This window comes from Pinus tabuliformis, chromosome 8 (assembly GCF_031772625.1).
Source record: "Pinus tabuliformis cultivar Carrire ecotype Pingquan chromosome 8, CPIR1, whole genome shotgun sequence".
Taxonomy (NCBI): Eukaryota; Viridiplantae; Streptophyta; class Pinopsida; order Pinales; family Pinaceae; genus Pinus; species Pinus tabuliformis.
This window is the reverse complement of record NC_142294.1, coordinates 1610689891-1610712133: the sequence shown is the minus strand read 5'-3', so window position 1 is coordinate 1610712133 and position 22243 is coordinate 1610689891. Positions and strand designations below refer to the sequence as shown.

At 36.9% G+C, this 22243-nt stretch overlaps 3 pseudogenes; all 3 read left to right on the top strand.

The window, feature by feature from the left end:
• The first annotated feature begins 3492 nt into the window (after positions 1 to 3492).
• LOC149242204 (acetyl-CoA carboxylase 1 pseudogene) lies at positions 3493 to 4805 on the top strand (annotated as a pseudogene).
• Positions 4806 to 6248: 1443 nt separating this feature from the next.
• Positions 6249 to 15133, top strand: LOC149242203 (acetyl-CoA carboxylase 1 pseudogene; annotated as a pseudogene).
• Positions 15134 to 16398: 1265 nt separating this feature from the next.
• On the top strand, positions 16399 to 17893 carry LOC149242202 (acetyl-CoA carboxylase 1 pseudogene; annotated as a pseudogene).
• Positions 17894 to 22243: the final 4350 nt, after the last annotated feature.

Genomic DNA, 22243 nt, shown 5'->3' with positions numbered 1-22243 from the left:
TCTTTGAGGGGGCAACCTCCTTTACATTAAACGAATGAACAATTCTTGGATGATAAAAATGACAAGACCTCCTTCTATATATAGGAGTCTAAGGGGTCATAATATAATCAAAGACGACATAACAATAATAATGTAAGGGCACAACAATAACAATAGTTGGCTTCTATGGGGCACAATAATAACAATATGGGGACTACATGGGCACAACAATATAATAATGGGGTTGTACTAATAAAAATAGGGGTTACACTAGTATTATAGTGACCTAACATGCCCCTCTCCTTCAAAAAGTGTTGTCCTCAACGCTTGAGTAGTTCTTGATGATTCTGTGTAAAATTGTTGTCCTACCATGTGGAATCTTCAACAGGTAAGTTCTTCCACTTGATGAGATACTCTGAAATTGATCGATTTCATAGCTGTTGGGTTCTTGTTTCTATGACTGATCCATGCTCTAATATGATTTTTCCTTCCTCGTCAAGTTCTGGAAATATTGTTTGAACTGGGATCTTCTACAACTTTTGAATGAGTGGCCATACTTGTTTGTCCTTCTTCCATTCATCCCTTTCTTTGTTTATCCAATTTGGTTGGATAATAGAAATAGCATGAAACAATGCTTCCACATCCTCATCCTTTCTTGAGAGTGCATCTGCCACAACATTTTGCTTCCATTTTTGGTAGATGATTTCAAAGTCATAACCCAACATCTTTGTGACCCATTTTTGTTGCTCTTCAGAGGATAATCTTTGTTCCAAACAGTAATTAAGACTATCATGATCCGTTTTTATCTTGAAGTGTCTTCCCATTAGTTAGGGTCACCATTTCTTAAGTGCATGTAGTAGTGACAACATTTCCTTCTCATAAATAGCTTTGTGTAAATACTTTCCTTTGATTGGACAACTTTCGAAAGAAATGGGTCTTTCATCTTGCATTAAAAAAACACCAATTCCATTTCTTTAAGCATCACATTCCACAATAAAGATTTTTATTAAGTTCAACATAGCTAAGACCGGTGCTTGGCACATTGCCTCTTTAAGATGTTCGAAGCTCTTTGTTGCTTCTGGAGTCCATGAAAATGCATCTTTCTTCAGTAATGTTGTTAGAGGTGTTGCTATTCTCCCATACTTCTTAACAAACTTGCGATAATACCCTGTCAACCCAAGAAATACTCACAGATGCTTTATGGATGTGGGGATTTTCCATTCCTTAATGGCTTTAGCTTTGCTAGGGTCCACCTTAACACCTTCATGAGATACAATATGACCCAGATATTCCACCTCTTGTACTCCAAAGAAACATTTGGAGCTTTTTTCATATAATCGTTTCTCCTCCAATAGTTTGAGCACCCTGTCAACACGTTGAACATGATCCTTCCAAGACTTGTTGTAGATTAGTATATCATCAAAAAATACTAGGACAAATTTTCTAAGGAAGGGTTTGAAAATGGAATTCATAAAACCTTGAAATGTAGAAGGTGCATTGGTAAGGCCAAAAGGCATGACCAAAAATTCATAATGACCCTCATGAGTTCTAAATGATGTTTTCAAAATGTCTTCAGTCTTCATTATGGTTTGATGTTATCCCGAATGAATATCCAACTTGGTGAAGTAAATTGATACATGCAATTCATCCAATAATTCATCAATGACAGGGATGGGAAATTTATCTATAATAGTGAGATTGATTGAGCTCCCTATAATCCGTACACATGTGCCATGACCCATCCTTCTTGTGCATCAATACTACTAGAGCAGAGAAAGAACTTTGATTAGGTTGAATTATACCAGCCTCTAGCATTTCTGTAACCATACGTTCAATTTCACTCTTTTGGGCATAGGGATATCTGTAAGGCCTGATGTTTGGAGGAACACTTCCTGGAATGAAATGAATAGAATGATCATGATCACGAATATGTGGGAGGCCTTTGGGAGTCTCCAATACCTTGGGATGATTGTCTAAGACCTTTTGGATATCTGGAGAAATAGATGATTTCGATGTGGGAACCTCTAGCGAATGTAATTGTGCACTTACCCCTCATTTTTCTTTATTTAGAAGCTTTGTCAGTCCGTTAGAGCTGAATATCTCTCCCAGTTTCCCTGTGATACCCCTTAATTCAACTTCCTTTCCTTCTGAAGAAAATTTCATGAAAAGTTCTTGAAAATTAAAAGCTACTGTACCCAGGGATTGTAGCCATTGGACTCCTTGTACAACATCAGCACCAGCCATTGGAATGGAAAGCATTGGGCTATTCAATACATATTCTCCCATGGATAAATTGATATTATGGCACTTTCCGGATCAATTTATGGCTCCTCCACTTGCAACGATCACTTGACACACTCGTGCTAGATATAGGAAGCAATTCAATTCCTTGGCTATCTTATAATGAATAAAATTATGCGTACTTCCTGAATCAATCAACACTATTACCTTTTTCTTCTTAATATGTCCTTCTATCTTGATAGTTTTAGGAGTGGTAATTTTGGCCAATGCATTACAAGATATGCTTGGATTCATTTCTTTTTTATTGATGTGATCTTTCACTTCTTGAACCTTTTTCTTCTTGATATGTCCTTCTATCTTGAGAGTTTGATGAGTGGTAATTCTTTCAAATGCTTTACAAGATATGTTTGGATTCATTTCTTATTTCTTTGGGGTTGGTTCTTGGTGTATATCCTCTTCTTTTGATGTTTCTTAATCCTTTTCTTCCTCCACTTCACAATCTATGTAAAATAATTTCTTCTCAAAACACTTATGACCTTTAGTGTATTTTCTATCACAAATGTAACATAACAAGAGTTGCAATATCTTACCCATTCCTCCATTATTTAAAAAAATAAACTTCATTATAGCTAGGAGATCCTAATTAAGGTTATCAAATTCCTTGGCCATATCCATACCAGCTTTACAAGAAGTGTAAGCCTTTTCTTCGTATTTGTCATAAGGATTTTCCTTGGGGGAAGTTACATGGTTGTCACTTGTCAATTATCTCCTTTTCATGGGTAAAACGCTTGTTCTGAAAATAGTCCCATTAAAACATTTTACAATCTTCTAGTCATTATCTTTGTTTTTGGTAATTAGAAAGCTATTATATTCAAATAATGGCACAATAGTTTGCAAAAATAGGGCAGAAGTGCATTTTTCGTTGAAGGTGTTTGGACATGGTCTGAGAGATAAGATTGTGAACTACTTGTCCATTCCAAAATCACCATCTAATAGGATACACCACAAACATTTTATATACTTATCCTCATGACTAAAAGTTACATAAATGCAATGACATTGGATGCCTTCATGGCCACTTTTGCTGCTAAGGTCCAGAATATTAAGAACTTTTGATTTAACTTGTCTCAAGGGAAATGCAGGTTCTTTTGGTACCTTTATTGGTTTGCGTAAAATATTGGTCTCGGTCATGGTTTGAGTGAAATATTTGGTAGGGATTTTAGAAGAATTAGAGTTTCATGCACATGATGCCTGTAAAGATTGAAATGGAAAATGAAGGTTCTTTTGGAAAAAAGAGAAGATGATTTTTTTGCTTCTGTGACTAATCTTTCTTGTCAAAAGAAATTTACTTTGAAATATTTGACCACCAACTCTAGTGCAAGAATTGGAATGACAACATAAGTTAAAGCTTGCTTTAAAGTTCGATGGTTTGATGAGTTGTCTCAGAACTGTGGGTTTCAATATCTTTATCTCACTCCAGAAGAATATAATCTCATTAGTTTGACTGTAATAGAACATGAGTTAAAGCTAGAATCTGGTGAAATCAAATGGATTCTCTATGGCATCATTGGTAAGGAAGGTGGACTTGATGCAGAGAATTTATCAAGTAGCGGAGCAATTGTAGGTGTTTATTCAAGGGCATATTAGGAAATTATCACATTCACATATGTAACAAGAAAAACAGTTGGTATTGGTGCATACCTTGCAAGGTTAGGAATGCATTGCATTTAGTGCCTTGATCAACCTAAAATTTTCACTGAATACTCAACTCTAAATAAGTTTCTTGGATGGGAAGTGCATAACCTCATATGCGATCAGGAGGCCGAAAAATCATGGAAACAAATGTTGTTCTTCATCTAACTGTACCTGATTATTTAGAAGGTGTCTTAGCCATCTTGAAGTGGCTTAGCTATATTCCTCCATATATAGGAGGACCTATTCATATTATGAAGCCTCTAGATCCTCCATATAGACTAGTTGAATATGCTCCAAAGAATTCATGTGATCCTTAATCGGCTATTCGTGGTGTAGAATATAATGGTAGGTGGATTGGTGGCCTCTTAGATAGAGAGTACTTCATAGAGACACTAGAAGAGTGGGAAAAAACAGTGGTTACAAGACGAGCGAAGCTTGGGGGCATCCTTGTTGGTGTTATTGTTGTTGAGACCCAAACAATGATGCACGTAATTCATGCAAACCCTTGTCAACTTGATTCTTCTAAGAGAATAGTACGTCAAGTAGGCTAGGTCCAGTTTCTATATTTAGCATGTAAAACAACACAAACCCTGCTAGATTTTAACAAGGAAGAGCATCCTTTGTTCATCTTGGTGAACTGGAGAGAGTTATCTATTGGTTAAAGGGATATTTTTGAAGGAATTCCTCAAGTTGGATCTACCATTGTGGAGAATATCTGCACATACAATCAACTTCTGTTTGTATGGTCCCCATTAATATTAGTTGTACAGTTCCACACAAAACTTATGTTTTCAGGTTTGGAGCATTCAATCAAAACCAATATGCCCCCAAAATTGGTGGGCTTGGACGATTTTGCCAAAATTAGTCCAGTTCTGATAATGTTGTGCTAAACATTAATATATTAGGAGAAAACCACATCACAAAATTTAATCATTCGAGTCCTCACTCAAGTAAGTCACCTATAGCTCCAAGTTCAAACTCTCCATCTTTTACTTAACTTGTCTAACAACACTTTTTTATCCCTTAAGCAAACATCTTTATAGATCCTAAGTAAACACATTGTAAATTAACTCTTTTGAATCCCAAAATATCATATATTTTATTATTTATTTTGTTAGATCCATTCAGTCAATATACCTTTGATTTGAAATTATTCAATTTATGTTTTGCGCTAATAAGTAGTTCAACAAATATTCTTTAGAATATTTATTCCAGTATTTGGTTTTGTTGATAATTTAGTTTTTTTGGTAGCATCATTATCACTACTATCATTTATAATTTGTAGATAAGTAAGGTTTAAAGCACTGGAAGTAACCTTTCTTCTCAAAACTATCTCTTTCCTTTGACTTCTTTGATGCTTTTCCCAAGTTTCATGCCTAGGTATAATTGAGTATAATGGGCAGCGCTGCCTTGACCCACTTTTTGAATTAAATAAATATGGTTTCCCCCATAACATTACTAACATTTATAGGTTCAAAGCAGTAGAAGTAACCTTCGTCCTAAAATTTTTCTCTTTGTCCTTTTTATTTTTTGAGGTTGTTCCTAACGCTCATGACTACTGCCTTGACCCTATTATTCTTTTAAACTTTGAAGAAATATGTTGGAAAAATCTTAAAAGTTACAATATCTTACCCATTCCTTCGTTATTTAAAATAATTTAAACTTCATTATAATTAGGAGTTCCTAATTGATGTTACCGAAGGCCTTATCCATATACAACTCAATGTTATCAGAAGAGTAAGCCTCTTCTTGGTCTTTGTCAGAAGGATTTCCCTAGGAGCAATTACATGGTTGTCACTTTTCAAGTATCTTATTTTCATGGGTGAAACACTTGTTGTGAAAATAGTCCCATTAAAACAATCTACAATATGTTGTCATTACCTTTGTTTTGTGTAATTAGAAAGCTATTATATTAAAATAATGGTACAATAGTTTGCCAAAATTAGGCAGAAATGGGTTTGTCGACGAAGGTGTTTGGACATGGTCTAAGAAATAAGAATTGTGAACTACTTATTGATTCCAAAAGAACCATCTAATAGGATACACTACAAACAATTTATATGCTTATCATGATGACTAAAAGTTACACAAAACCAATGACATTGGATGCCTTCATGGCTACTTTTGTTGCTAAGCTTGAGGTTGTTAAGAACTTTTGATTTAACTTGTCTCATGGAAAATGCAAGCTCTTTTGGTACCTTTCTTGGTCCACATAAAATATTGGTCTGGGTCATGGTCTGGGTGAAATATTTGATAGGAGATTGGAGTTTTAGAAGAATTAGAGCTGCATGCCCATGATGTCCATCCAAATTAATATGGAGAGCGCATAATATTTTGGCACAAGAGAAGAACATAACTTTCTTTCTTTTGTGACTGATATCGCTTGTCAAAATAAATTGCCTTTGATATATTTGGATACCAACTCTGGTGCAAGAATTGGAGTGGTAGCAGAAGTCAAAGCTTTCTTTAAATTTGGATGGTTTGATAAGTTGTCACTGAACTGTGGCTTTCAATATCTTTATCTCACTCCAGAAGACTATATGCTCATTGGTTTGATTGTAATAACACATGAGATAAAGATAGAATCTAGTTAAATCAAATGGATTATCTATGACATCATTGGTAAGGAAGATGGACTTGGAGTGGAGAATTTATCAGGTATTGGAGAAATTGCAGGTGCTTATTCAAGGGCATATTAGGAAACTTTCACATTGACATATGTAATAGCCATAATATTTTGTATTAGTGCATACCTTGTGAGGTTAGGAATGTGTCGCATTCAACGCCTTGATCAACCTAAAATTTTCATTGGATACTCAACTCTAAATAAGTTTCTTCGATGGAAAGTGCATAGCCTCATATGAAATTAGGAGGCCAAAAAATCATGGCAACAAATAGTGTTGTTCATATAATTGTATTTAATGATTTAGCAGGTGCCTTATCCATCTTGAGGTGGCTTAGATATATTCCTTCATATATAGGAAGAACGCTTCATATTATGAATCCCTTGGATGTTCCCAATAGACTAGTTGAATATGCTCCAGAGAATTCATGTGATCCTTGCTCAACTATTAGTGGTGTAGAAGATAATGGTAGGTGGTTGGGTGGCCTCTTCGACAAAGAGTGCTTCACAAAGACTGATATGAAAATCACTCATGAATGATCTCAGTTAATTAATGAAGGTATTGTAGACCCATGTGCTGGGGGTGTGCCTATGTTATTTTAAGCAACAGATAGATAAGATTGTGAAATACAGAGGCACTTGAAACAGTAAGAGAAACACAGTAAGCAAATACAAAACACAACATATTTAATAAGGAGTTCACCCAATCCTCCTGGGCTACGTCTCCTAGTCCAGCCTTCAGTGGTGGCCTCTTCTATTGCGTCTTAAAGCAAAGCTTTTACAATAAGGAGCTCAATTTGAGTCTCACTTAATAGATGATGATCAGTAAGGTGGTACTTGGATTCCCCAAGCCTCTAGAGTACACAGACTCCTCCCTACTGAGTCTTGACCTCAACTAGTCTCATTGATATGAGTCCAATTTGGTACTCAATACCTGACAGGTATACACAGAGGAGCTGCTTGAACCTCTCAAGCCTTCTCTGGAGTTCACAAACTCTCGGACTCTCTCTGTTTTGTCTACTTGATGCTGCCTTTGCTCTGCAGGTCAGCTCGGCTTCTCTGTTCTCTACAATTAATTTCTTTCTCTACTTTTGTTCCCTCTGCTCTTTGTCTGTTTATGGCTTAAAGCTAATCTGCTCCCTGACTGTTCGTTTCTGCTTCCGAACTCTCTGGATCACCTACCTCTGTCTGTTGGAATTCCCCTGCTCTACATCACCATCGCTGTGTAATGCTTCTCAGAGAGGTGGCCATCTGTTTCCTCATGAATTGAGTGTCAATTCTCTTTGAATGGTTGTTATTTCTGTTACTCCAAGATCGCCCATGAAAATGATTCCTCTACCAACTCATTGGTGATATCAGACCTCAAATCTCATGCACCTCAGTGTATTTCCCCGTTAAATCCGGTCTTCCATCGGGTTGATTCTCCGCTGTTGATCTAGAGCCTCCAGATCCTACGGTCCTTGTCTATATCGCACGGGTAAGTTTCTCAACCATTACTCACATGATGTAAGTGGTTTCCTCTCTCATCCACTAGACACGTGTCACCCAGTGTGTGCAATTGCACTAAACTCAGCCAAACCTGCTTACCGCTCGAGGTGCATGCGATATGTTGCCAGTTTTGGGCATGGGACCCACCTTCTGACGATTTCCGCATGGTTTCCTATTTTCCTCATGACCGAGCACTCGGGGATTTCCTTTGCTAAGATTTTTACCCTGCGATACGCGATTAGCGCTTTGCGCTATCAGAAACTACCTCTGTTTTTGGATCTGGGCTTCCGATTGCCAACTTGCATCTGTGCGTAGTCTCCATGGGCCAACGATCAATGTGCTTTGATTGAGGGTCCTCATTGTTCTGTGTTGGCCACAAATTGCCATTGTACAAAGGTCATTTTTGATAAGCTCGTTATTCATAAGATTTTGAAGCCTGACATAATTTGAAATAGTCGTGGAAATGTTTAAGGATCCAATTCGGATCACAACCTTCCCACTGAAAAATCTTTTGGACCACCAAGAGTTGGTTTTCAAGAATAGACTAAGTGAGCGTATAGTTGTCTCACTTGTCCAATCTCTATCCATTTTGCACTGCTTGGCTTTGAACCCTTGAGTCCAATCCTAAGGTACTCAACATCTCCCTTGCGTGTCATCCTCACTTTCCTGTCCAGAACTGTGTCTTCCTGCAATTCGTTGAGATATTGAGGTAACAGATCATTAATAGAAAGCAATTGACTCTACTCTTCAGGATCTTCAATTAATGAAGGTTCAAATAGTCTCAAGCTGTCTGCATTAATGACTGAGTATATGTGCATGTAAGCTGGTAAATCAATGCGAAAAGCATTCTCAACAATTTTCTCAAGTATCTTGAAAGGTCCATACCTTATTGGCTTTAGCTTTTTACCTTCACCTTGTATTTTGTCCTTGCTAATATACAGCTAGACTTGATCACCAACTTGGAGACTATGCTCCATCCGATGCTTGTCATGCCTTGCCTTGTATTTGGCTTGGCTCCTTTCCAGCTATTCTTGTACTGCCTAGTGGATCTCTTGGAATTATTCAATGAACTTGGTTGCCTTGTCCACATCACTATGTCCATCAACTACTATGTCTTTACCAAAGATAAAATCTAAGGGAGACCTTGGTGTGAAACCAAAACAGGTCTCAAAAGGAGATCTTTGTGTAGAAGAATGTTTTGCTCGATTGTAAGGATGCTGCACATAACACAAATGTTCATCCCAAGGTTTGGGATGCTTGCTGCAATAGCCTCTGAGAAACTGGATTACTGTCTTGTTGACCACTTTCGTCTAGCCATCTGTTTGTGGCTGAAAGGCTATGCTTTTCTTCAGTTTGTTGTCCATCAGTTCCCACAGACTCGACCAAAACTTCCCAACAAATCAGGTGTCTCAATCAGATACAATGGAAGTGGGTAATCCAAAATGAACCTATACATGCTGAAAGAACAACTTTGCAGCTTGTTCATCTGTAATCTGTTTGTTACAAGGTATCAAAATACACATTTTGCTAAACCTGCCCAAAACAACATATAAACAGTCATGACCTTTTCTAGATTTAGGCAGTCCTCCAACAAAGTCCATGGAAACACTTTTCCAAGGATGAGAAGGAACTGGCAGTGGAGTGTACAAGCCTAGTTTTCTATTGTTGGGCTTGCTTTTAGCACACATGGTACACCCTCTTACATATCTACAAACTGCCTCATTCATTTTTGGCCAAAAACAAAATCTTTGCATCTGTGCAACCATTTTACTTACCCCAAAGTGACCTGATATTAGAGAAATGTGTGCTTCTCAAATTATCTTTACTCTTTCAGTTTTTGGAATGCATAACTTCCCACAATAATACAAGAGTTGGTCCTTAACATGATAATCCAATTGTTCTACTCATTTTCCTTGACTTAAAGTTGCTTATACATCTTTAAAATCTATATCTTGAGCATATTGTTCAATGTAGCTCTCGTGTAGTACTGAATTATGCTTAAGTATAGTGGATGCATTTATAATAGGTCTAGATAACATATCTACAACTTTATTGTGTATGCCCTTTTTATATCTGATGACTAAATGAAACTATTGTAGAAAACCCATTCATCTATAGTGTCTTGATTGCTGCAACTTAGTTTGGGAGTGTAGATATTGAAGTGGTTGATGATCAGTATGTATAATTGTCTCTTTTCCCATTAAGTAATGTTTCCACTTTTTCACACTCTATAATGATGCATACAATTCTTTATCATATCTAGGATAGTTAACTACTGCATATTTAAACGTCTCAGAAAGATAACATATGGGTTTACCATGTTGTATCAACACTGCTCCCATGGCATAGTCACTGGCATCTATTTGGATCTCAAATGGTCTTTGAAGATCGGGCAGTGCTAGTATTGGTACTGTACTAATCTTTTCTTTCAAGGTGTCGAAGGCTTTCTGCTGTTTGCCTCCCCACTGAAACACCTTGTTCAATCTTGTTAAAGCATGTAAGGGAGCTGCAATTAAGGAAAAGTTAGAAATGAACTTTCTCCAATATTATGTTGCTCCTAAGAAGCTTCTGACTTCTGTAGAAGATTTGGGTTTAGGCTAGTTTATAATGACTGCCACCTTAGAGGGATCTATCTTCAATTCACCACCCCCTACTATATGTCCCAAACAATTCAAATATGTTTTTCCAAATTCACATTTTGAGAGTTTAACATAAAGTTTTTCTCTTTTCAAAACATCTAACGTCTTCTTAACATGCTTTAAATGTTCTTCCCACATTTTGCTAAATATAAGAATGTCATCCAGATATACAATAACAAAATCATCAAGAAAAGGTATGAGTACATCATTCATTATTCTCATGAAAGTAGCAGGAGCATTAGTTAAGCCAAAAGGCATAACCAACCACACATACAATCCCTACTTTGTTTTGAAAGCAGTCTTCCATGCATCTTGCTCTGCAACTCTGACATGGTGATATCCACTATGCAAGTCTAACTTGGAAAAGTAAATAACTTCTTTTAGTTGATCTAATAAATCATCTATGCGAGGAAGGGGATAACGATTTTTTATCGTTATCTTATTCAGTGCTCGATAATCGATGCACATTCTCCACGAGCCATCTTTCTTTCTCACCAAAATGATTGGAGACCCATATGGTGATGTGATAGGTTTGATGAACCCCTTCTTGAGCAACTCCTGTACTTGCTTCTTGATTTTTGCATTCTCTAAAGCAGACAACCTGTACATTCTGATGTTAGGCAATGGAGCATCTTATTGCAAATTAATATCATGCACTATTTCCTTTTTGGGTGGCAGAGCTTTAGGTTCTTGAAACAATATATCGTATTCTGAAACAACTTTTTCTAAATCAGCTTGCTGTTTAGCATCATAGCCCTCAAATGCATTGGTTTTATCAAGTTTCTTTTCCTTTACAACCATCAGTAAAAATTGTTTGCATGAATTTAAAATTTGTTTCATTTGCCCTGAGTTTATGAGAGTATAATTATTCTTGAGCTTATGAGCTCTTACAAAGTATTCGATTCCATCTTTAACCGGTAGATACATGTTCTCAGCTCTATAGAAAATAGCTTTTCTATCGTACAAGTAAGGACTTCCTAAAACAATTCCACACATATCCAGAGGGACTATATCTAACTCAACCTCATCTACAAATGCTGACCCAAAAGAAAACTTAAGTTTACATTGTCTAGTCACTTGTAGTTGTGCTTTATCACTTAACCAACCTAATGGTTATCGTTTCTTGTGAGGTATAGTCAGTAATACCAACTTCTTTTCAATTTCTTCAGAAATTAAATTTACTTGTGAGCCACTATCAAACAAAGTCTCAATCTCTTGATTCTTGGAAATAACTTGAATATGGAAAAGCTCATGTCTTTTTCTCTCAGTTTCTTCATCATTAATAGATTGTGTAGAATTTTTAGTAGATGCTTTAGAATTTTTACCTTTTATACCTGTGGCTGCAATAGTTGATTCATCTCCTAAGTCCGACCCCAAATCTTTCTGAATGGCTGCAGCAATCTTCTTCTTCTTTCCCTCGAACTTCTTAGGTCTCAGCTCCAGATGCAGAATCCAACAGTGCTCATCATCATGCCCATCCTTCTTACAGTGAGTGCATGAAGACTTGATTTTCTGTGCAGTGTTGGCCTTCCTCTCTTCCCATTTCTTTTTTCTTTTCTCCTTATTCTTGCTTGCAATGGGCTTAGATGATCCTCCAACTTCTGGGTTCCCATTCCTTCCTCTAGCTTCTAGATGCGTAGCTTGAACAGATACCTCATCCATACTAGTGGGATTAAACATGAGGATAGTGTGCCTCATGTAGCTGTGTAGACCACCTATGTACTTCAACAGAGTCTCAAGTGAGTCTAATGAAATTCCTAGAATCAAAGCTCTGTTCCTAAATTCTTGGTTGTAACCTTGCACACTTTTCCCTTTCAATTAGTGAAGAGTTTACCAGCTCATCATGGTTTGCTACATGTAAGCTAGTGGATAAAACTGTTTTTTGATTGCAGAAACAAATTCACTCTAGACAGAAAGAATCTTACCATGTTTCTTCATGTCAACTTGGGTTCTACCTTCCCACCATACTAAGGCAGTGCCTCCAAGGCGTAGGCTGGCCAGCTGAATCTTACTCTTGTCTGAGTCAATACTCTGCACTCCGCAATAAACATCAATTTTTCTGATCCAATTATATAGCTTCTCTGCATTCAACTCTCCATCATATATTGGTAAATCAAATTTAACATCTAATTTAATCAAATATGTCTTCTTTTTATGTTCAGGGCTATTAGGAGGTGTGATGAAGTTTTCTTCTTTCCCTTTGCCTTGCGAGTGGTCATGGAGGAGAGACTCTTCTTTCCCTTTGTCTAGTTTGGAGCCTGATGAATCTTCATCTTTATGTTTTCTAAAGTCCTTATACATTTCCTCTACCATGGACCTCATGGCTAGGAAACTATCTATAAATTGAGGGTCTGGTCCCAAGGGAATTTCTTCTGACATTTTCTTCTGAAGATGGACTCTTCCAATTTCTGGGTTAGTTTCGACCAACTATCCTTCTCCTAATTTAAGTTCTGATCTAGTTAGCATTCAACAACAAAATCCAGCACAAGCTTGCCTAACCTTAAACAACCTAGAGCTCTGATACCACTTGATATGAAAATCACTCATGAATGATCTCGGTTAATTAATGAAGGTATTACAGACCCATGTGCTGGGGGTGTGCCTATGTTATTTTCAGCAATGGATCGATAAGATTGCAAAATACATAGGCACTTGAAATAATAAGAGAAACACAGTAAGCAAATACAAAACACAATAGATTTAATAAGGAGTTCACCCAATCCTCCTGGGCTACGTCTCCTAGTCCAGCCTTCAGTGGTGGCCTTTTCTATTGCGTCTTAAAGTAGAGTTTTTACAATAAGGATCTTAATTTGAGTCTCACTTAATAGATGATGATCAGTAAGGTGGTACTTGGATTCCCCAAGCCTCTAGAGTACACAGACTCCCCCTTACCAAGTCTTGACCTCAACTGGTCTCAATGGTATGAGTCCAATTTGGTAATCAATACTTGACAGGTATACACAGAAGAGTTGCTTGAACCTCTCAAGCCTTCTTTGGAGTTCACAGACTCTCGGACTCTCTTTGTTCTGTCTGCTCGATGCTACCTTTGCTTTGTAGGTCAGCTCGACTTCTCTGTTCTCTACAATTCACTTCTTTCTGTACTTCTATTCCCTCTGCTCTTTATCTATTCGTGGATTAAAGCCAATCTGCTCCTTGATTGTTCATTTCCGCTTCCTAGCTCTCTAGATTGCCTGCATCTATCCGTTGGAATTCCGCTACTCTGCATCATCATCAATGTGTAACACTTCTTAGAGAGGTGGTCACCTGTTTCCACACGAACTGAGTGTCAGTTCTCTTTGAACAGTCATTATTTCTATTGCTCCAAGATCGCCCATGAAATTGATTCCTCTGCCAGCTCAGCTGTCATGTCAGACCTCAAATCTCATGCACCTCAGTCTATTTCCCCGTTAAATCTGGTCTTCCATTGGGTTGATTCTCCGTCGTTGATCTAGGTCTCCATCTATATCACGAAGGTAAGTTTCTCGACCATTACTCACGTGATGTAAGCTATTTTCTCTCTCATCCGCTGGACATGTGTCATCTTGTGTGTGGCATCACGCTAAACTCTGCCAAACTCGCTTACCACTCGAGCTACACACGATATCTTGTTGGTTTTGGGCACGAGACCCGCCTTCTAATGGTTCCAACACAGTTTCCTATTTTCCTCGTGACCGAGCACTTGGGGCTTTCCTTTGCTGAGATTTTTGCCCTACGATACGTGAATCGCGTATAAGAAATTGCCTCTATTTTTGGATCTGGGCTTCCGAATGACAACTTGCATCCATGCATGTTCTCCATGGGCCAATGGTCAGCATGCTTTGATCGAGGGTCCTTGTTGTTCCATGCTGGCCACAAATTGCCATTGTTGAGAGGTCATTTCTGATAAGCTCGTTATTCATAAGATTTTGAAGCCTGACATAATTTGAAACAGTCATGGAAATGTTTAAGGATCCAATTTGGACTAGAGACATTAGAAGCATGGCCAAAAATAGTGGTCACTGGGCAAGCTAAGCTTGGGGGCATCCTTGTCGGTGTTATTGTTGTTGAGACTCAAACAATGATGCAAGTGATTCTTGCAGACCCTAGTGAACTTGATTCTGCTGAGAGAGTAGTACGTTAAGTAGACTAGGTCCAATTTCTATATTTAACATGTAAAACAACACAAATCTTGCTAGATTTTAACAAGGAAGAGCTTCCTCTATTTATCTTGGAGAACCAGAGAGGGTTCTCTATTGGTCAAAGGGATATTTTTGAAGGAATTCTTCAAGTTGGATCTACCATTGTGGAGAATATCTACACATATAGGCAACCTATGTTTGTATGGTCCCCCATTAACATTAGTTGTACAGTTCCACACAGAACCCATGTTTTCATGTTTGCAACGTTCAATCAAACCAACATGGCCCCAAAATTGGTGAGCCTGGATGGTTTTTCCAAAATTAGTTTGGTTCTAATAATGTTGTGCTAAACATTAATATATTGGGAGAAAACTATATCCCAAACTTTAATCATTTTAGTCCTACCTCGGGTCAGCCACCTGCAACTCCAAGTTCAAGCTCTCCATATTTTACTTCAACTCGTCTAACAACACTTTTTGATACCTCAACCAAACATCTTTATATATCCTAAAAACATATTGTAAATTAACTCTTTTGAATCCCAAAATATCATAGATTTTCTTATTTCTTTAGTTAGATCCATTTAGTAGATATAACTTGGATTTGAAATTATTCAATTTACGTTTTTAGGTAATAAGTAGTTTAACAAATATTGTTTAGAATATTTATCCCAGTATATTTGGTTTTGCTGAGAATTTAGTTTATTTTGGTAACATCGCTATCACTACTATCAGTTATAATTTGTAAGTAGGTAAGTTTCAAAGCCCTTGAAGTAACCTTCATCCTCAAAATTGTCTCCTTCCTTTGCCTTCTTTGAAGCTTTTCCCAAGTTTCATGCCTAAGTATAATTGAGTATAATGGGAAACATTGTCTTGACCCTCTTATTGTTTTAAACTTTGAAGAAATATGTTGGAAAAAACATAACAAGAGTTGTAATATCTTACCCATTCCTCCATTATTCAAAAAACATTAAACTTCATTATAGCTAGGAGTTCCTAATCGATGTTACTGAAGGCCTTAGCCATATCCTCCTCAGCTTTATAAGAAGAGTAGGCCTCTTCTTCGTATTTGTCAGAAGGATTTCCCTATGGGTAGTTACGTGGTTGTCACTTTCCAAGTATCTGGTTTTCACGGGTGAAACACTTGTTTTGAAAATAGTCCCATTAAACATTCTCTAATCTATTGTTCATTACCTTTTTTTTGGTAATTAGAAAGCTATTATATTCAAATAGTGGTACAATAGTTTGAAAAAGCCAGGTAGAAGTGGGTTTTGTTATGAAGATGTTTTGATATCGACTGAGAAATAAGAATGTAAATTACTTGTCCATTCCAAAAGCACCATATAATAGGATATGCCACAAACAATTTATATACATATCCTGGTGACTAAAGGTTACACAAAACCAATGGCATTGGATGCCTTCATGGCCACTTTTTCTGCGAAGGTCTAGGTTGTTAAGCACTTTTGATTTAACTTGTATCATGGAAAATGTAGGTTCTTTTGGTACCTTTCTTGCTCTACGTAAAATCTTGGTTTGGGTCATGGTACGGGTGAGATATTTGATAAGAGTTTTGGAAGAAGAGTTTCATTCCCAAGATGCCCCTCTAAATTAAAATGGAAAATGCAGGTTCTTTTGGCACAATAAAAGATACCTTTTTTTCTTTTGTGACTGATCCTTCTTGTCAAAAGAAATTTCCTTTGATATATTTGGCTACTAGCTTTGGTGCAAGAATTGGAGTGGCAGTAGAAGTCAAAGCTTGCTTTAAAGTTGGATGGTTTGAAGGTTTTTCTTTGAACTATGGGTTTCAATATATTTCTCTCACTCCAGAAGGCTATAAGTGCATTGGTCCAACTATAATAACACATGAGCTAAATCTAGAATCTCGTGAAATCAAATGGATTATCTATGACATCATTGCTAAGGAATATGGACATAGTGTGGAGAATTTATCAGGTAGTGGAGCAATTGCAAGTGCTTATTCCAGGGCATATTAGGAAACATTCACATTGACATATGTAACATGTAGAATAGTTGGTATTGATATCTACCTTTCGAGGATAGGAATGTGCTGCATTCAGCGCCTTGATCAACCTATAGTTTTCACTCGATACTCAACTCTAAATAAGCTTCTTGGATGGGAAGTGCATAGCCTAATATGCAGTTAGGAGGCCCAAAAATCATGGCAACAAATGGTGTTGTTAATCTAACTGTATCTAATGATTTAGAAGGTGTTAGCCGTCTTGAAGCGTCTTAGTTATATTCTTCCATATATAGGAGTACCTCTTCATATTATGAATCCTCTAGATGCTCCTGATAGACTAGTTGAATATGCTCCAGAGAATTCATGTTATCCTTGCATAGCTATTTTTGGTGTAGAAGATAATGGTAGGTGTCTTGGTGGCATCTTTGACAAAGTGTGCTTCTCAAATATATTAGAAGTGTGGGAAAAAACAATGGTTACTAGGTGAACAAAGCTTGGGGGCATCCATGTGGGTGTTATTTCTATTGAGACCCAAATAGTGATGCGGGTGATTCCTACAAATCTTCGTCATCTTGATTCTTCTAAGAGAGTAGTACCTCAAGTAGGCCATGTCTAGTTTGTAGATTTAGCATGTAAAACAATACAGACCTTGCTAGACTTTAACAAGGAAGAGATTCCTTTGCTTATCTTGGTGAACCATTGTGGAGAATATTTGCACATACAAGCAACCTGTGTTTGTTTACATACCAAAAACAAGGGAGCTATGGGGAGGAGCATGGGTGGTAGTTGATAGAAAGATTAATTAAGATGAAGTTGAAATGTATGAAGAAACAACAACAAAAGGTAGTGTACTATAACTAGAGGGAATGAATGAAATCAAATTTTGTACAAAAGATCTACTTGAATGCATGCATAGGCTTGACTCGAATCTCATTTCACTTATGATTAAGTTACATGAAGCCAAGGATGATGATACCTAGGCTGAAATAATACGCCAACAAATTAAATCATGGGAAAAATAGATGCTTCCATTTTATAACTAGATTTCCATCAGATTCGTTGATTTGCATGACACTTCCTTCAAATCCATGGAGTTGCATGACACACCCTTACCCAAATGTTCTTGATATAACTCTTGTGTAATTTCCTTGTATAAAAAAGGTTGCAGTGGGTGATCAACTTTCTGATATTTAATCCTAGATTAGGGCAATGATTTTGTCATACATTAAACATGAAACATGCATAATTCTAGAAGTTTCACTTGCAAATGCAAATTTGTCAAATTTTGAAGCCCTTCATATGGAAATAATTGTTGATCCTAATGGTAAGTACATTTTTAGGGTGTTTGAGATGGAAAATGGGATCTAAGTTTAGTTTTTTCCATTTTGACATCCAAGCTTTGATGGATGTTTTAGATGATTCTTGGAAAAAATATCCATTATTATATTTTTATTAAATTGGGGTATTCTAATTTTTTAACATAAATCTTCATGGTAGAGCACCGAACTATATGTGAGTTTACAAAGGTAAAATTGTTACAAAAATTAGTTGAACATATTATAGTATTGTAATGCTTTTGTATGGAGTTGTGAAAATGACGCGATTTTAATGCACTTTTCCAGCTATATATTATGGATCGAGGAACTGATCCAACTAATTTCCTTTTGGGAAGTGTAATCCCCCTATCCCTAGATTATATTGGAGTTGTCGATAAGTGTCAAGCATCTCATTTTTTTCTAGAAACTAACTTTTGTAATTTTAATGATTACACACTTGCACTCATACATAATATGCTTCACAAGTTTTGTATAAAGACACTATTAACATGTGCAATGAATTATCTACAATTTCAACTTTCTCCTATTTACTTCAGTCTAGATAATAGCAATTTAACTATTCTAGCTTTGCTTCCTTTTCATTTTTCACATTTTAAATTCCTTTTCCCATAACCTCTTATAAGGTTGGACATCAAAAGAACCTAACTTGCAAAAAGTGCACTATTGGCACAAACACAAACACAAATTGGAAGGTTGGTAGAATAGGTAATGAATGTGAAGAATTTAACCAACATGATTTAAGCTGAGGAAGTGATATGTTTGTTATTGATTAACTTGGTGAAAAATAATTTAATGTGCATTAATAGTATGAGTGACATGGTAGATCAAATCATTTAAGGCATGATCGATAAAGTTTCCATTATTCTAAAAAAACTAAATGTTCTGCTTGTGTCATTAAACTTGACATGAAAATTGTTATTAAATTTTATAGTTACTACATATGGTTGAAAGTAAAAGAGAAGATCTTGTTATTCAACCATTTCCTTGGTAAACAACACCACCTCATAGTGATGGAAAGGGCACTAGGTAACCTCCTATCTATATTTATTTACAAAGTAGAGGCACCAAGACTTGAGCTTGATAAGTACTTAACCATCCTTAATTATGTTAAATTTTTCCATACATGAACATATGAATTTTGTAACGCATTTGATGTGTGCAACTAGGTTTTGACATGGAACTAGCTTTTCATAATTATTTAGCTGTTGCATTCAGTTTATTTTTCAGAAAATTTTAATGATATAGCAACTAATGTGTTGGGAATCTTATTGAAAGAGTGTACTCATACTCACAAGGTATTCAACAAGCACAACTTCAAACAAGAAAGAAACATTATGTTGTCTCTATTAGGCTCTCTACTCAACTTACACACTAGACCACACCTTTTTCACTTGAAAATTTTGGAAAGTAAGATTTCAAAGCTAGCTTACATTCTCCTTGTTAGTATGTACATGTTTCTGTGATCCAATGCATTTTATGCCCTACATTTGAAGTAACCAATTGAAAACTAACCCAATTATTTACATCAACCAGATTGAAAGGGTCATGGAAGTGCCCGTGTTCATGCAACCATCCTCATTGGATGTCTCATCCATGAGATACATGTTTCAATCAAGATTATGTAGTGTCTAGTATTAAACTGTTCTCCTCTAGCCCACCAATTCCACTGGATGCACGATTCACTACCTATAATGGAGGTGGTCTGGATGGGAATGGATTTTTACACATGGGAAGTTTAGAAGGGTTTCCAGGATCTATTGAGAAGTTTCTCATGACTAGGATGACAACAAAGTTGAATACAAAGTTTCCAAATAAACAAGGTATGGAATATTTTCTAAATGTTTGAATTTCTTTGGAAGTTGAAATTTGATGTATTTGGATATTCAAAAGATGATTTTTATAGACAAAACTAACTAGGTTCAGGTATCAATTACCCTTCTAGAAAGTTTGTATGGTAATTATACATTTGTTTTCATCAGGTATGGATAATTTTATAAGTCCACGCTTCCAAAATACATGTAAATCTTCATTTCATTTCAGATATGTATCACTTATTATTTTCTTGAATCCTTGCAAGAGAATTTAATAATTTATGTTTGGGAAATCTAAGAATTATATAATACCCCCTGCAGGTGAGGGCATAATTGTGGAAGTTGTAACAGAAATAGTCTATAACTCATACCAAGACAGGGTATAATGACTTGCAATTTGGTTTCCTTGTGTAGAGATGAAGACAAAAAGGATGAAATTTGTAGAGATAAACGTATGAGAGAAAATAGGGATAGCTAAGAGATTATAAATATTTCAGCTTCCATGAGCAGAGTTAATTGTTAGTTGTTAAGTTGTCATTGTCAAAACTAGTAGTGTCTTTCCAAATCATCCAACTTTCCCATCCTAATGACATATTTGTTTATGCAGGGTCTAGATGATTACATTCTCATGTGCCATCCAAAATAATGAAAAAATAGCCATGCACTATAATTTGTGAAAAAAATGGTCGGAAAAGAACCCCCAAATTCCATATGTAATAAATGGAAGCACCATACTTTTTCACTGTAGGGTCAATATGACTATTCATTGGCTTTAGTTCCTAGAGAGAAATAAGTGTCCTCATAAGGTTGGGGATATTGTTATAGACATTTTTGTGCCTTACAGCTATAAGCATGAAATGTCCATAAACCAAGGGATCCTAAGTCCCTAAAGGTGTTGTTCCAGCTCCTAAAGAAACAAGGTCAACAAATTACAGCTTCTCCCAGAAGTTCTCCACTAGAAACTGCTCAGAACTAGTCAAATCAGGATCATTTCAGCTGCTCCACTAGCTAGTTGCGTTGCAAAGCACCCAAATACACTGGCTAGGTGCGTTGCAACACACTTGAATGCACTACCAGGGTGCGTTGAGCAGGAAATGACAAGTGGCAGAGTCATTCCACGAGGTGGAGAGACAATGGAAACTTCCAGAATCTTCTCCAATGACACTTGCCTCACTGAATTCGACCAGTGATGAGTAAGAGGCTCTCAGTCTCCAAGTGGAAGCAAGAACTGACAGAGAGAGGCCACTAATCAATTCATGAACTGACTCATCCTCTTTGCATACATCTATATATGGATCCCTCACCAAGAGATCCAGAGGCTGGAATTTTGTACATTGCAGAGAATTGCTGTTGGTTTTGAGATAGATATCAGAGTATTGGGTGATTTATGCTTTGTTGGAGGTGAAGAAGGGATTCTATGCTGGGAGGTTGATGCTGGATCAGGAATCATCGGTTGTAACTCCTCCTGGATCTTCTTGTTTTATCAATAAAACTATTTGAGTTTCTCCTACATGCTTGTATATCACTGATGTTTGTTATATTCGTATGTTTAGCTTAAATCTGATCCTAAGCTTTTTATGAACATAAATCCATGTCTTTGTGTAGTTTCCTCCTTCTGTGATCTTGCAGGAACTTGGTGACGCTGGGCAAGTAAGGGAGCAGGTAGCTGGAAGTTGTCAAAGAGAAGGGAGACTGGATCAAAGGACTAGCGCAAGACACAGGTTGGTTCATCCTATTCCTCTTCGTTTATAGTTCATAAAGGAGAATACAAGAGTAGTTTTCCTTGTTTGTTTCTGAGGTATCTGTCACAACCCAGTGGGATAGGGTCGTTCTGAATAGAAACTTTTCCCGATAACAAAATGGCGACTCCGCTGGGGAACGTGTCTAGTTAGTTTGTTTGTGTTTCTCTGATTGTTTGTTTCATAAACTTAGAAGTAGCGAATCGAACTGCATTTGCCATTTACAAATGCAAAGTAGACATCTGCTACTTCAATCCATTCACTGGATCTGTTTATGATCTGAACAGCTGATTCACAAATGATCTGATTACCCTTTGTGATAGCTCTTAAACCTCTTTTAAATCAACCCTCTGATTGTGCATTACTGATTGCTTTTACCCGGCCAAAAACCATAGATTAAACTGCAAACCGTGACCCAGAACCCAGAGAGAAATCTCGTTTTTGTCCCAGCGCAGGCTCTGTGAAGAGATTCTGCATTTCAACGCAGTTCCCGAGAGGGCTACCTGCGTTGCAATCCAGTTTCTCTGTGTAGCAGGTGCGTTGATCAGCTTAGCCCTGTGTAGCTGAGGTTCTTTGCTCATTTTTTTCCA